This window comes from Pristiophorus japonicus, unplaced genomic scaffold, assembly GCF_044704955.1.
Source record: "Pristiophorus japonicus isolate sPriJap1 unplaced genomic scaffold, sPriJap1.hap1 HAP1_SCAFFOLD_3449, whole genome shotgun sequence".
In the NCBI taxonomy this organism is placed as follows: Eukaryota; Metazoa; Chordata; class Chondrichthyes; family Pristiophoridae; genus Pristiophorus; species Pristiophorus japonicus.
Window position 1 is genome coordinate 1302 of NW_027253269.1, and position 14746 is coordinate 16047.

General features: G+C 50.7%; 1 long non-coding RNA gene across 1 annotated transcript; it reads left to right on the forward strand.

The window, feature by feature from the left end:
• The first annotated feature begins 228 nt into the window (after nt 1-228).
• On the forward strand, nt 229-14511 carry LOC139250082 (uncharacterized). The gene is made up of 6 exons (XR_011591265.1): nt 229-282; nt 3897-4004; nt 4119-4172; nt 9597-9650; nt 13156-13263; nt 14457-14511. It is a non-coding gene; the product is annotated as an uncharacterized lncRNA (long non-coding RNA).
• The last annotated feature ends 235 nt before the right edge of the window (nt 14512-14746 follow it).

A 14746-nucleotide genomic window follows, 5' to 3' on the forward strand; every position in this document is an offset into this window, starting at 1 on the left:
TTATTGCAAGCTTGGCTGCCCTTTGAGCGTGAGGGCTGGTGCAACACTGGAGTCTATTTTGTCGCGAGTAATTGTACGCTGTTCACGTGCGTCGGAGACAGCCCGAGGCAACGTTAATGTCACGCTGCGTGACCACCAGTCCCACACTGTGACTCTCTCCCTCGCTAACTTGTTTATTGAATGATTGTAAAACGTTCGCTGGGTTCTAATGCAGTCTCTCTCTTTCAGGGGCCTCACGGACCTGCGGGAGCAGAGGGCCGAGAGGGTCTGAAGGGTTCCAAGGTATAGCCTTTCTTTTTATAGAAATAATAACGCAATAAGCAAACTTCCTTGCTACGCCAAGCGCAAAGCTTCGCGAAGCCGTGGTTGTTAAATTTACTGTGAGGGTTTTCTGCCGATAGAAACATAGAAATTTACAACGAGGAAGGAGGCCATTTCGGCCCGTCGTGTCCACGCCGGCCGACAAAGAGCCGCACGGCCCTCGGTCAGCGGCCCTGAAGGTTACAGATAAACCCACGAACAATGACGGAAAGGCAAAGAGCACCCAGCCCAACCAGTCCGCCTCTCACAACTGCGACACCCCTTAAACTGAAACATTCGACACTCCACCCCAACCGGAGCCATGGGATCTCCTGGGAGAGGCAGAAACCAGATAAAAACCCAGGCCAATTTAGGGAGAAAAAAATCTGGGAAAATTCCTCTCCGACCCATCCAGGCGATCGACACTAGTCCAGGAGATCACCCTGGCCGTATTTGATTCCCTGCAGTACTTACCATTATATTTGCACCGGCCAACAAAAGGTCATCCAGTCTAATCCCAATTACCAGCTCTAGGTCCGTAACATAAGAACATAAGAACATAAGAATTAGGAACAGGAGTAGGCCATCTAGCCCCTCGAGCCTGCTCCGCCATTCAAAAAGATCATGGCTGATCTGGCCGTGGACTCAGCTCCACTTACCCGCCCGCTCCCCATAACCCTTAATTCCCTTATTGGTTAAAAATCTATCTGTGATTTGAATACATTCAATGAGCTAGCCTCAACTGCTTCCTTGGGCAGAGAATTCCACAGATTCACAACCCTCTGGGAGAAGAAATTCCTTCTCAACTCGGTTTTAAATTGGCTCCCCCGTATTTTGAGGCTGTGCCCCCTAGTTCTAGTCTCCCCGACCAGTAGAAACAACCTCTCTGCCTCTATCTTGTCTATCCCTTTCATTATTTTAAATGTTTCTATAAGATCACCCCTCATCCTTCTGAACTCCAACGAGTAAAGACCCAGTCTACTCAATCTATCATCATAAGGTAAACCCCTCATCTCCGGAATCAGCCTCGTGAATTGTCTCTGTACCCCCTCCAAAGCTAGTATATCCTTCCTTAAGAAAAGTGACCAAAACTGGTAACCCTGCAGGTTACGGCACTTTAAGTGCCCATCCAACCATCTCTTAAAAGTAAGTGAGGGTTTCAAATCCACCACTCTTCCAGGCAGCGAGTTCCAGATCCCCACAACCCTCTGCGTGAAGAAGCCCCCTCTCAAATCCCCTCTAAACCTTTATCTCCTGACGACGTGGACTCCTGCTAGACTCTGGTTCCACGAGGCCAGCATTGCCTCGCCCTCGCCTCATGGGCTATTTGACTTGGAGGGCATCACTGCCGAATGCAAGCTGCCCCCGCCCCCCCCCCTCCCCCTTCAGGACGCCGGCTCTCATTTTCCACCAGAGTTCACTGGCGTGACTGTCGGGAACGGACACCACGCCCGGATGTTTTCCTCAGGATTGTTGCGGCAACTGATCCTGACGCCCACCACACCGCTGTCCGTGGGCGCTGTGGGGGTGGCCCATCCATAACTTGCCCGTCCGCTTGGCTCCCCAACAGGGAGATGTCGCAGTGTCCCGGTAACACCCATCAAACTTAAATCGGGAAACTGGGCCAGGCAGGAATTGGTTATATTTAAGCAATTGTGTTTCTCCATGTCATGGTCCTTTGGGATTCTATCCAGTGGGATAAGGGTTTGGTACACTGATATTCTGTACCATGGGAGAGGGGTTTGGTACACACATTCTATCCTGTGGGATATATGGGCAGGGCTTTGATCATCATCATAGGCGGTCCCTCGAAACGAGGGATGAGTTCACAGGTGTTTCAATGAAGGACCCAATATTTCGGATCCAGAACTACATCCTGAAGGGTGGAAGATGCCTGTGGGTGGATTGTTTTAACGTGGGGTGACCATTGCACACCAGCCACCACACGGGCTTGACAGAGCTAGGTCTTGGTCCAGTGGCAAGGGTTAACCAGGACGACTGGAGACCAGCTCTGCTGCACAGACCCAGTGCGCTCACATATCGCAGTGTGGGCTGGGCCCGTGCTGTCCCTGGGCCCCTGATATTCTATCCCATGGGATATATGGGCAGAGGTTTGATACATCTGAATTTCTTGCAATGATAAATTCAGTTTAATTAGGAGTCTCCCTATAATCGCACTGCCAGAACTCGAGTTTAGTCTCGAGATTAGTGGATATTAACTTTGAACAGGTTCCCAATGTACAGAGAAAATACACGACTCGCAGAAAGCTGTGTTAATATTTCCTGCATGCATCGTGAGCATTTGCAATAATATTAATGCGATTCACCGGTGAATCGCAGGCACTGACAAAAGCTGCTGAAACCAATTTCGGATTTTCCACTTGGCTGAGTCTCTGGGGAAGGGGGGAGGGGGGATATGAGCGATTGTCCATAATTCTGCATTTAAAATCCTCACTTATTTTATAAGGCATTTTCACAATGCTTGACAATTGCACAATAAGATTCATTTTGTATTCTTTCCTGAGATGTGGGCGTCGTTGGCAAAGCCGGCGTTTATTGCCCATCCCTAATTGCCCCTTGAGAAGGTGGTGGTGAGCCGCCTTCTTGAACCGCTGCAGTCCGTGTGGTGAAGGTGCTCCCACAGTGCTGTTAGGGAGGGAGTTCCAGGATTGTGACCCAGCGACAATGAAGGAACGGCCGATATATTTCCAAGTCAGGATGGTGTGTGACTGGGAGGGGAACGTGGAGGTGGTGGTGTTCCCATGCGCCTGCTGCCCTTGTCCTTCTAGGCGGTAGAGGTCGCGCGTTTGGGAGGTGCTGTCTCATTGATTTAAAAAAAAAAGGTTCTTAACTAAAGCACGTGCTGTCGTTAAATATTTGTGTTATTCGTTATACTTCTTACAAAGAAAGAAAGACTTGCATTTCTATAGCGCCTTTCAAGACCACCGGATGTCTCAAAGCGCTTTATAGCCAATGAAGTACTTTTGGAGTGTAGTCACTGTTGTAATGTGGGAAACGCGGTAGCCAATTTGCACACAGCAAGCTCCTACACACAGCAATGTGATAATGACCAGATAATCTGTTTTTGTTATGTTGATTGAAGGATAAATATTGGCCCCAGGACACCGGGGATAACTCCCCTGCTCTTCTTCAAAATAGTGCCGTGGGATCTTTTACCTCCACCTGAGAGAGCAGACAGGGCCTTGGTTTAATGTCTCATCCGAAAGACGGCACCTCCAACAGTGCAGCGTTCCCACAGTATTGCCCCTCAACAGTGCGGCGCTCCCTCAGTACTGCTCCTCCGATAGTGCAGTACTCCCTCAGTACTAACCCTCCGACAGCACAGCACTCCTTCAGTACTGCCCCTCCGACAGTGCAGCACTCCCTCAGCACTGCCCCTCCGTCAGTGCGGCGCTCCATCAGCACTGCATTGGGAGTGCCAGCCTAGATTTTTGTGCTCGAGTCTCTGGAGTGGGACTTGGACCCATAACCTTCTGACTCAGAGGCAAGAGTGCTGCCCACTGAGCCACAGCTGACAGTGTCATCCTCTATAATTACGGAATATCGTCATGTGGCCTTGTTATTTTTACATGCAGGGTTCGCCTGGACGGGAAGGCCCAACGGGTAGGACTGGGCCCGTGGGGCCTCAAGGATCCCCGGGTAATCTTGGGCCTGAAGGACTCCGAGGGATACCTGGCCCAGCAGTAAGTAAATGATGCAGAGAGATGTTTATCATTCATATTTCATTATAAACTGTACCAACCATTGGAAATACTATCAATGGACAACAACTCACAATGTCTTTCGTTTTTCAACAGGGAGAACAAGGTCTTCCTGGGCCCCCTGGTCAGTCTGGTCCTCCCGGTCCAATGGTAAGATAGCAACAGGAGGAGGCCACTCAGCCCCTCGAGTCTGTTCCGCCAATAGAAACATAGAAACATAGAAAATAGGTGCAGGAACAGGCCATTCGGCTCTTCGAGCCTGCACCACCATTCAATATAATCATTGCTGATCATTCACCTCAGTACCCCATTCCTGCTTTCTCTCCATACCCCTTTAGCCATAAGGGCCATATCCAACTCCCTCTTGAATATATCTAACGAACTGGCATCAACAACTCTCTGCGGTAGAGAATTCCACAGGTTACAACTCTGAGTGAGGAAGTTTCTCCTCATCTCGGTCCTAAATGGCTTACCCCTTATCCTTAGACTGTGACCCGTCAGAATTTGATATGTTTCTATGAGATCCCCTCTCATCCTTCTAAACTCCAATGTATAAAGGCCCAGTCGATCCAGTCTCTTCTCATATGTCAGTCCTGCCATCCCGGGAATTAGTCTGGTGAACCTTCGCTGCACTCCCTCAATAGCAAGAACGTCCTTCCTCAGATTAGTAGAGCAAAACTGAACACAATATTCCAGGTGTGGCCTCACCAAGGCCCTGTACAACTGCAGTAAGACCTCCCTACTCCTATACTCAAATCCTCTCGCTATGAAGGCCAACAATGCCATTTGCCTTCTTCACCGCCTGCTGCAATGAATCAGTGAGATCGTGGCTGATCTGTGGCCTAACTCTTTCCCACCCGCCTTGGCTCCATATCCCCTGATACCCTTGTATCTATTGAGCTCAGATTTAATCTTATTAACTGAGCTAGCATCTACCGCTTGCTGTGGGAGAGAGTTCCACACTTCTACCATCCTTTGTGTGAAGAAGTGTTTCCTAATGTCTCCCCTGAATGGCCCAGCTCTGATTTCAGGGTTCAATCCCCCTTGTCCTCGACTTCCCCCTGCCAGCAATGTTTCCCCTAGTTATTTTTTGAATGTGTGTCCCATTCTCGCATATGCGCAAAATTTAGCGTTGGAAAAACTGGACCTAAAAATCTCAAACCAATCCGCCTTCACCTTCGAAATTTCAGGGAACACAAGCCTAACTTGTGTAATCTCTCCTTACAATCAATCCCCTTGGAGCCCGGATATAATTCTGCTGAATCTGCACTGCACTCCCTCCAAGGCCAGAACTGTACACAGTGCTCCAGGTGTGGTCTAACCAGGGCTTTGTATAGCTGTGGCTAAACCGCCTCCCATTTATATTCTAGCCCTCTCGTTATTAAGGCTAACATTCAATTGGTCTTTTTTTGTCTTGATTTTTGCACGCGACTGGTGGAGTAGATTTAATCTGAGACTGGAAGATTAGAAACATAGAAATTTACAGCGCGGAAGGAGGCCATTTCGGCCCATTGTGTCCGCGCCGGCCGACAAAGAGCCACACGGCCCTCGCTCAGCAGCCCTGAAGGTTACATATAAACCTATGAACAATGGCGGAAAGGTAAAGAGCACCCAGCCCAACCAGTCCGCCCCACACAACTGTGACACCTCTTACACTGAACCATTCTACACTCCACCCCAACTGGAGCCATGTGATCTCCTGGGAGAGGCAAAAACCAGATTTAAAAACCCAGGCCAATTGGGGGAAAAAAAAAATCTGGGAAAATTCCTCTCCGACCCACCAGGGCGATCGAAACTAGTCCAGGAGATCACCCTGGCCGTATTCTATTTGCTGCAGTACTTACCATCGTATCTGCGCCGTCCAGCAAGAAGTTATCCAGTCTAACCCCACTTACCAGCTCTAGGTCTGTAACCCTGCAGGTTATGGCACTTCAAGTGTTCATCCAAGCACTTTTTAAATGTGGTGAGGGTGATAATGCTGCCCTCCGAATGAGTTTCAGAAACTACCACGCTCCTGGGTATATCAGTTTTCTTTATTTCCAGATCTTGTACTGTGACACGGAACTAAACTGCAATATTAAGTAAGAACTTGGAGCAGGAGTCGGCCATTCGGCCCCTCGAGCCTGCTCCGCCATTCAATAAGATCATGGCTGATCTTCGACCTCAACTGCACTTTCCTGCCCGATCCCCATATCCCTTGCTCCCGCAGTGTCCAAAAATCTATTGATCTCAGCCTTGAATATACTCGACGACTGAGCCTCCACAGCTCTCTGGGGCAGAGAATTCCAAAGATTCACCACCCTACACAATATTACCGTTATTAAAAAAAAAATCAACTCTCAACATCAAGAATATCTTAACTCCTGCAATATTACCTCTTCGCCAGCAAATTAAATATCTCAAATCATTTCTGTTGTGTATGGAGAAAGAGTCAGACTGAACACTGTGAGCTCAACATAAAGTGTGACCTTAGTCTTTTATTGCAGGTCTCCAGAGTGCCTCTCCAACCTGTGAGGCCTCCTTAAATACCTGTGCTCCCAAGGGATTATGGGATCCGTTGGCACTCCAGGGGAAGAGCCCCTCTGGTGGCTGTACAGAGTAAATACAAGTTTACATATATAACAATTTCACGCTAAAAATCATTTAACCTGAACGCCCCCAGCTATAATTTCTCTCCTCTCCCAATTCTCTGTTCTCTTAGAATCATGGGGCTAGACTTTCCACTTCATATCGCCCAAAACGGCCGGCTATCGCTCATCTTGAGTGGAAACTCAGGCTGTAACATCGCTGGAAAATTAAGCCCCCAAGTTTCGGATCACATCGCCGAGCTCCCTTGACATAGTCCCAGGTTCAGAGCCCTGTCCGGATCTTAACATGGCGTTTATGCAATACATGTATGAATAACAAACTTAAATTCAATCCACGAGATTCATTATTATAATTGCAATTTGCATCGGTACAATATGAAATTCAACTTACTCCCGCTGCAGCTTACCAAGCTGTTCCAGCACTTCCGGCACTGGTCCGACCCCCTCCCCTCCTGGGAAGCCGAGGGCACCATCTCCGCGATCTCCGCCCAGATTTTCCAATACACACAGGTTGTGGGTTTCCCGTGAGCACCCCGAGTCAATTGGTCCCACCGGGACTGCACCTCATCGACGAGGGCCTCATTGGCTTCGTCGCTGAACGGTTTCGCCCTCTTTCTCTCCCCCCTCAGCATCATGATGCATTTCAGACATAATGGCTCTGAAATTCCGATGTCCTGGAATTTCCTACGAGGTTCCTATGGACCCGGGAAGGCATCGAAAAAGCCGGTTTCCAGCGCGCAATGCATATTGCGCTGGAAACCGACAGTTCCGATCTGTCAAGTTTTTGGTCTTGACAGATCTCGCGCATATCGGGAGCGAGGACACTTGCAGGGCAAGATTTCTGATCTTTATGAATATCTTGCCCTTGAAAATGTCCTTTAAAATCCTGCGCCTGAAAAAGCAGGCGTATAGCCTACTTTTACAGGTGCAAGTGGTTAAAAATACACATACAAATAAAGAATAAAGTTATAAAAGGACTTTTTATGTTTTAAAAACCCTCCCCACTATGGTAAGTTTATTTTAAGTGTTAATAAAAAAAAATTTTTAAAGTCGAAAAACTTTCATAATAAATTTAATTTAGATGCATGTTAATTGTATACTTTATTTTCTATTTTTTTATTGGTTTTTACGTGTTCTGTACTTATGGAGCTCCTATTGCTGTGAATGAGAAACTATACTGTATCTGATTGGCTGCTGTCACTAGATCCCGGCCTGCACATGTGCCCACGTGCACGTGCTGTGCGCGCAGTCACCTCTGGGCCTTAGGCTCGGAAGTTCGGACAGTCTCAGCAGCAGCAGGTACATCGTATCTTTTTGGTTTTTGTAGATGGTTTCCCCACGGGAAGAGGTCGAATGGAATTTCAAGGCCACTATATAACTCTTAACTGTATATTATAAAGTATAAAGTATGCTGCAAAGTCTTTCAAATATCTGTAAACCTCTGTAAAACTCTCTTTCTCTTCTCTCCTCCATTTCACTGCCGTGTCAATATCTCTCCTCTCTCTCTCTCTCTCTCTCTCTCTCTCTCTCTCTCTCTCTGCCCCTCCCTGTGCCTTCTGCGCATGTGTGGATGACCCCTGACCTCCCGAAACACGGGAAAACCAGTCACCAAGAAAATAGAAGAAAAAAAAATCGCATGCGCAGAAGGCCGTTGCTGGGAAAGCTTTTGCCTTCCACATCGCTGACCGTTCGCTGGGCGCACGTCACACCGCCGTCCTTTCGCATCGCCCATTTCACACCGCTGGCCTGTCGCCGAGTGGAAACTCGCGGCCCGAAAAATGGGCGATGTTCCAGCGATCGGTAAGGCTGAGACGCCGGCCATCGCTGGAACACCACCCATTTTCTGGGCGATAGCCAGCAAAGTGGAAAGTCTAGCCCATAGAATCTTACAGCACAGAAGGAGGCCATTCGGCCTATCGTCTCTGTGAAGGAGCGAACCAAATAGTCCCACTCCACCTCCCCCCTCCCCGCGGCTCTTTCCCCATAGACCTACAAATTATTCCCTTCAAGTGTTTATCTCAATCCCTTTTTGAAAGTTACTGTTGTATCTGCTTCCACTGCCCTTTCTAGCATTGCTTTTAGCAATAATTTGAATCTTTTTTTTTAACCTATTTTAACCCTTTTTTTAGTTTTTTGAAAGTGTAAAATGTTTAATTTCTTCTTCTCCTGCCTCGCTCTCCCAACATTTTGAACGTGAAAGCCCTTCAAATGGGAGTGTGCCTTCCTCAGCGGGATAATTTGCTCTTCCCGTGTGAACCTTTCAAAGGTTTGGTGCACAGATTCTTAAATATGGTGCTGGGACCCCGCACGTGTCAGCTGACCCGAAGATAATGAGCCAAAAATCGTGGTTGGAGGATTCCCGCGGCCGGACGCCTCCAACCGATTTTTTTTTTTCCACGGAAGTACTTGGTGGTCCCAGAGGAACGAGCGTGGTGATGCGTTGGATCTGTCAAAAGACATTCCGACAGCTCGCACGTGCCGGGTTCAGGCACATGTGCTTTGCGCGCCTCGACCCCGGAACTTGCGGGGCCTCTTCGGGCGCGAGCTCACGCCGTACCCAGCCGGAGAGGCCCCAGTGTGTGTGGGCCCCATGCACCTCTCGATCTCCCTCCCTTCGAGTAATGATTTGCAAAATGTCCCTGTTGCTCCGAGGAAAGGAAGAGGCCTGCCATTGGAGAGCGAGCTCACCCACCAATCACAGCCATCGGTGGGGGCGGGAGAGGGGGGAGCGGCTATGGCTTCCACGTCACGCCTTCGCAATCAAAATGAAGCCCAACTTCTCTCGCTTGCTCTCTCGCTCTCCAGAGAGAGGTGGCGAGGGCAAGTGTGTCGAATTGCTGGGGTTGGGCGATGGCAGTCCTAGCAGGAGGGCGAGAGAGTGTCAACATCTGTGTGACACTCCTGCCTTTATATCCTGGGGGATCGCGTTAAATCCCGCCTGCTTGCCTTTAATGTATTTAACCGTCTGTTTCCTCCCGTTGTTTAGGGCCCTCCTGGTATGCTTGGCCTGAAGGGCGATGAAGGGTTAAAAGGTGACAAGGTAAGCAGTCTAATCCGACCTGTTGATGAGGTGGTGTGTCAGTGATGGGTGCTTGACTCTGATGGCCGTGTTCTAATCACTTCTGTAAATTCACCAGCAGCCGGTGCCACACTCCCATTTACTCCCCATGCCGTTGAATTATCTCCCATGGTCACCATCATCATAGGCAATCCCTCGAAATCGAGGAAGACTTGCTTCCACTCTAAAAATGAGTCCTTAGGTAGCTGAATAGTCCAATACAGAGAGCCACGGTCCCTGTCACAGGTGGGACAGATAGTCGTTGAGGGAAGGGGTGGGTGGGACTGGTTTGCCGCACGCTCCTTCCGCTGCCTGCGTTTGGTTTCTGCACCCTCTCGGCGACGAGACTCGAGGTGCTCAGCGCCCTCCCGGATGCACTTCCTCCACTTAGGGCGGACTGGTCTTTGGGCCAGGGACTCCCAGGTGTCAGTGGGGATGTAGCATTTTATCAGGAAGGCTTCGAGGGTGTCCTTGTAACGTTTCCTCTGCCCACCTTTGGCTCGTTTACCGTGTAGGAGTTCCGAGTAGAGCGCTTGCGTTGGGAGTCTTGTTTGGGGCATGCGGACAATGTGGCCCTGCCCAGCGGAGCTGATCGAGTGTGGTCAGTGCTTCGATGCTGGAGATGTTGGCCTGGTCGAGGACGCTAATGTTGGTGCGTCTGTCCTCCCAGGGGATTTGCAGGATCTTGCCGAGGCATCGCTGGTGGTATTTCTCCAGCAACTTGAGGTGTCTACTGTACATGGTCCAAGTCTCTGAGCCATACAAGAGGGCGGGTATCACTACAGCCCTGTAGACGATGAGCTTGGTGCTGATATGGTAACAAGAACAGTTTCGATTTATATAGCGCCTTTAACGATGTGAAATGTCCCAAGGCGCAAATGATATATACTCTTAATATGTCACACAAACACACACACTCTGGCAAACGGTAGCACAGTGGTTATGTGGACTAGTAACCCAGACTGGACTAATGATCCATAGACCCGAGTTCAAATCCCACCGCGGCAGCTGGGGAATTTAAATTCAGTGAATTAAATAAATCTGGAATGAAAAGCCAACGTCGGCAATGGTGACCATGAAACCACCGGATTGTCATAAAAACCCAACTGGTTCACTGATGCCCTTTGTACCAAACTGCTATGACAAAATCAGCACTGTGGGAGCATCTTCACCACACGGACTGCAGCAGTTCAAGAAGGCGGTTCACCACCACCTTCTCAAGGGGCGATTAGAAGATGGGCAATAAATGCCGGCCTTGCCAGCGACGCCCACAGCCTGTGAATTAATTTTAAAATAAACATTTGTGGCCCTGTGAGCTTCCCATTTCCACCACTCTCTGGGTAAAGAGGTTCTCTTGAACTCTGTCAGAAATTGCGAGTGTCTAAAATGTATACGGTTACGCGAATCAAACTGTGACACAAATAACAGTGTTCAAATGATTGTATTAGAGCTTGCCACAGACTCCCAGACCTGGTGAAAGAATTTTTAAAAACTCTCCCACTCACACAGTTTAATTCACTAAATGATTTGAAAATATGTAAGTAACTGACCTATCTTACGAATTTTTAAAAACTCACGGGACGTGGGCGTCGCTGGCAAGGCCGGCATTTATTGCCCATCCCCTAATTGCCCCTTGAGAAGGTGGTGGTGGTGAGCCGCCTTCTTGAACCGCTGCAGTCCGTGTGGTGAAGGTGCTCCCACAGTGCTGTTAGGGAGGGAGTTCCAGGATTGTGACCCAGCGACGATGGAAGAACGGCCGATATATTAACAAGTCGGGATGGTGTGTGACTGGGAGGGGAACGTGGAGATGGTGGTGTTCCCATGCGCCTGCTGCCCTTGCATTAAACAGGTGAATAGACAGTGCTCAGTACAAACGGTATAGTTACAGTAAATAGACACGTTACTAATCTCAAAATATCGGGTAAGAACATTAAACTAATGCTTGATACACAGTTCCTTTACCTGGTGGCAACTGAAATGAGACTCAGGCGTTGCTTTGATGGCTTTGGAGTGACTGTTGGCTTTATGCAATGCTATCCAAGATATAGAATTCCAAACTTCTTTGACAATAGATCAGTGAAAAGGATTAAACCTGTACTCCTCTTCACTAGATTAGATGGCCAGCCATTCAGAGGATTCTTGTGATTGAATGGAATCACTTGGCCTGAGAAACCGATTGATCAGCTCCAAGCACTTCAGTGTGCTTAGTGTCAGCCGTGGCTCAGTGGGCAGCACTCTCGCCTCTGAGTCAGAGGGTTGTGGGTTCAAGTCCCACTCCAGGGACTTGAGCACATAAATCCAGGCTGACGCTCCCAGTGCAATGCTGAGGGAGCGCCGCACTGCCGGAGGGGCAGTGTACTGAGGGAGCGCCGCACTGTCGGAGGGGCAGTGTACTGAGGGAGCGCCGCACTGTCGGAGGGGCAGTGTACTGAGGGAGCGCCGCACTGTCGGAGGGGCGGTGTACTGAGGGAACGCCGCACTGTTGGAGGGGCAGTGTACTGAGGGAGCGCCGCACTGTCGGAGGGGCGGTGTACTGAGGGAGCGCCGCACTGTCGGAGGGGCAGTGTACTGAGGGAGCGCCGCACTGCCGGAGGGGCAGTGTACTGAGGGAGCGCCGCACTGTCGGAGGGGCAGTGTACTGAGGGAGCGCCGCACTGCCGGAGGGGCAGTGTACTGAGGGAGCGCCGCACTGTCGGAGGGGCAGTGTACTGAGGGAGCGCCGCACTGCCGGAGGGGCAGTGTACTGAGGGAGCGCCGCACTGTCGGAGGGGCAGTGTACTGAGGGAGCGCCGCACTGTCGGAGGGGCAGTGCTGAGGGAGCGCCGCACTGTCGGAGGGGCAGTGTACTGAGGGAGCGCCGCACTGTCGGAGGGGCAGTGCTGAGGGAGCGCCGCACTGTCAGAGGGGCAGTGCTGAGGGAGTACGCACTGTCGGAGGGGCAGTGTACTGAGGGAGCGCCGCACTGTCGGAGGGGCGGTGTGCTGAGGGAGCGCCGCACTGTCGGAGGGGCAGTGTACTGAGGGAACGCCGCACTGTTGGAGGGGCAGTGTACTGAGGGAGCGCCGCACTGTCGGAGGTGCCGTCTTTCGGATGAGACGTTAAACCGAGGACCCGCTTGCCCTCTCAGGTGGACGTAAAAGATCCCGTGACACTATTTCAGAGAAGAGCAGGGGAGTTATTCCCGGGGTCCTGAGGCCAATATTTATCCCTTGACCAACATCGCTAAAACAGATTATCTGGTCATTATCACATTGCTGTGTGTGGGAGCTTGCTGTGCGCAAATTGGCTGCCGCGTTTCCCACATTACAACAGTGACTGCATTCCAAAAGTCCTTCATTGGCTGTAAAGCGCTTTGGGGCGTGCGGTGGTCGTGAAAAGTGCTATATAAATGCAGGTCTTTCTTTCTTACGGTGACGGGGTGGGTCTGATTCAAGGGTGATGGCAGCGTTCTTACTCTCCTGTTGTTTTCCCTGTTTGTCCTTTGTAGGGGCACTCTGGTTTGATTGGCCTGATCGGGCCTCCCGGTGAGATGGGCGAGAAGGGGGATCGCGGTCTCCCAGGCAACCAAGGAACGCAAGGCCCCAAGGGAGAAATCGTGAGTACGGCGGCCGCCCCAGTTGTTTGACGGGTCATGATTCCGAGCGCCGCTTTTGGCTGATGTTGTGTGTGGCGGGGGAGGTCCTCACTGGCCAACCATGCGCCCAGGAACATTCGGCACTGCTATCGGCAGCCGGTGAGCCTGGCTGTCCCTGGTACCCTGCCTCCGGCGAGGTGACCATAAACGAGGCATTAATTGGATGCCAGTCCGCTGAAGGCCACTCGTGCCACACCCGCGTGCCAGTTTTGCTCGGCTCCCAATTCTCTCTGCCACGGTGGCCTTGCGCGGCACGGGTTGTGGTGTGCACGTTGAGGGAGCGCCGTGGTTTATGAGAAGGTGGCCTCGACGTGTTCTGGTGACGCAAAGCTTCCAGCAAATGGTCTGATGGCACGAAGGAGCTGAGCACTTCATCTCGGATGGTAGCGCTCACCCTCAACAAATACTATCGCCTCCAATAACTTTCCAAAATCTGCATCTTCACCAAATGCCGAACGTACAAAATGGTGGCAAAAAGTGCCGAAATATGCCCGTCTCCGTCAGGCCTGTTACCACCTCCACGGTGCGGAGTGGAGTGGCTGCTGACTTTTGACGGAATGACAGCTGATAGCCCAATTGCTCTCTCTCTCTCTCTCTCTCTCTCTCTCTCTCTCTCTCGAGGTTTCCCGACGGTGACCCGAACCCCCCCTCCCCCCCCCTTACCGCTCCGCTGCTGCCGATCCGCGGTAAGCGCGTCATCACCGTGCGCGCCGCCGATTAAACCACTCCCCCCCCCCCCCCCCCCCCCCCCCTCACCATCCCAGACCCCTCGGAAAATCTCCGGCCCGCCCGACGATGCCAAAACAACCTTTTTCCCCGGTGGTCCAGCGACGGTGTGGCTTCCGTTAATAAAAGCAAAGTTTGACACGAGGGCACAGAAGGAGATAGCGGGACAGGAGCTCGGCCAAAGAGGGAGGCTTTGAGGAGCGTCTTAAAGGAGGAGAGAGAGAGGTAGAGAGGCGGAGAGGTTTAGGGAGGGAGTTCCAGAGCTTGGGGCCCAGGCGACAGAAGGCACGGCCACCGATGGTGTACCTCTGTGTGATTTATCTTTATAAATGTGCACATTTTGGGCAACGCCACAGGATGTCTGTTAGTCTCTCATCTTTTTATGATTCATTACTTTTAATGTTCCTTTCTTTCCCTCCCTATTTTAGGGCCTTCCAGGTTTCGGAGGTCCACTAGGCCCGCCTGGCTCTCTCGGTTTACCAGTAAGTAGATATTTTTTTCCTTACGGTGGAGAAGGCTCCATTTAGCTCTTGGTAGCTGATCTACTGCCAATTCATTACTTGTGTCTGTTAAACACTGGCCCACATTTTCCGTGGCCGTGCCTTTGGCCGTCGGTGGCTCGCTCGTTCCGGGTTTACGCGTGGTTCCACGTTTTTACTGAAATGCTCGAGGTTGCAGCCCCTCTTCCAATATTTGAAGGGGCTGCTCCTCAAATCCT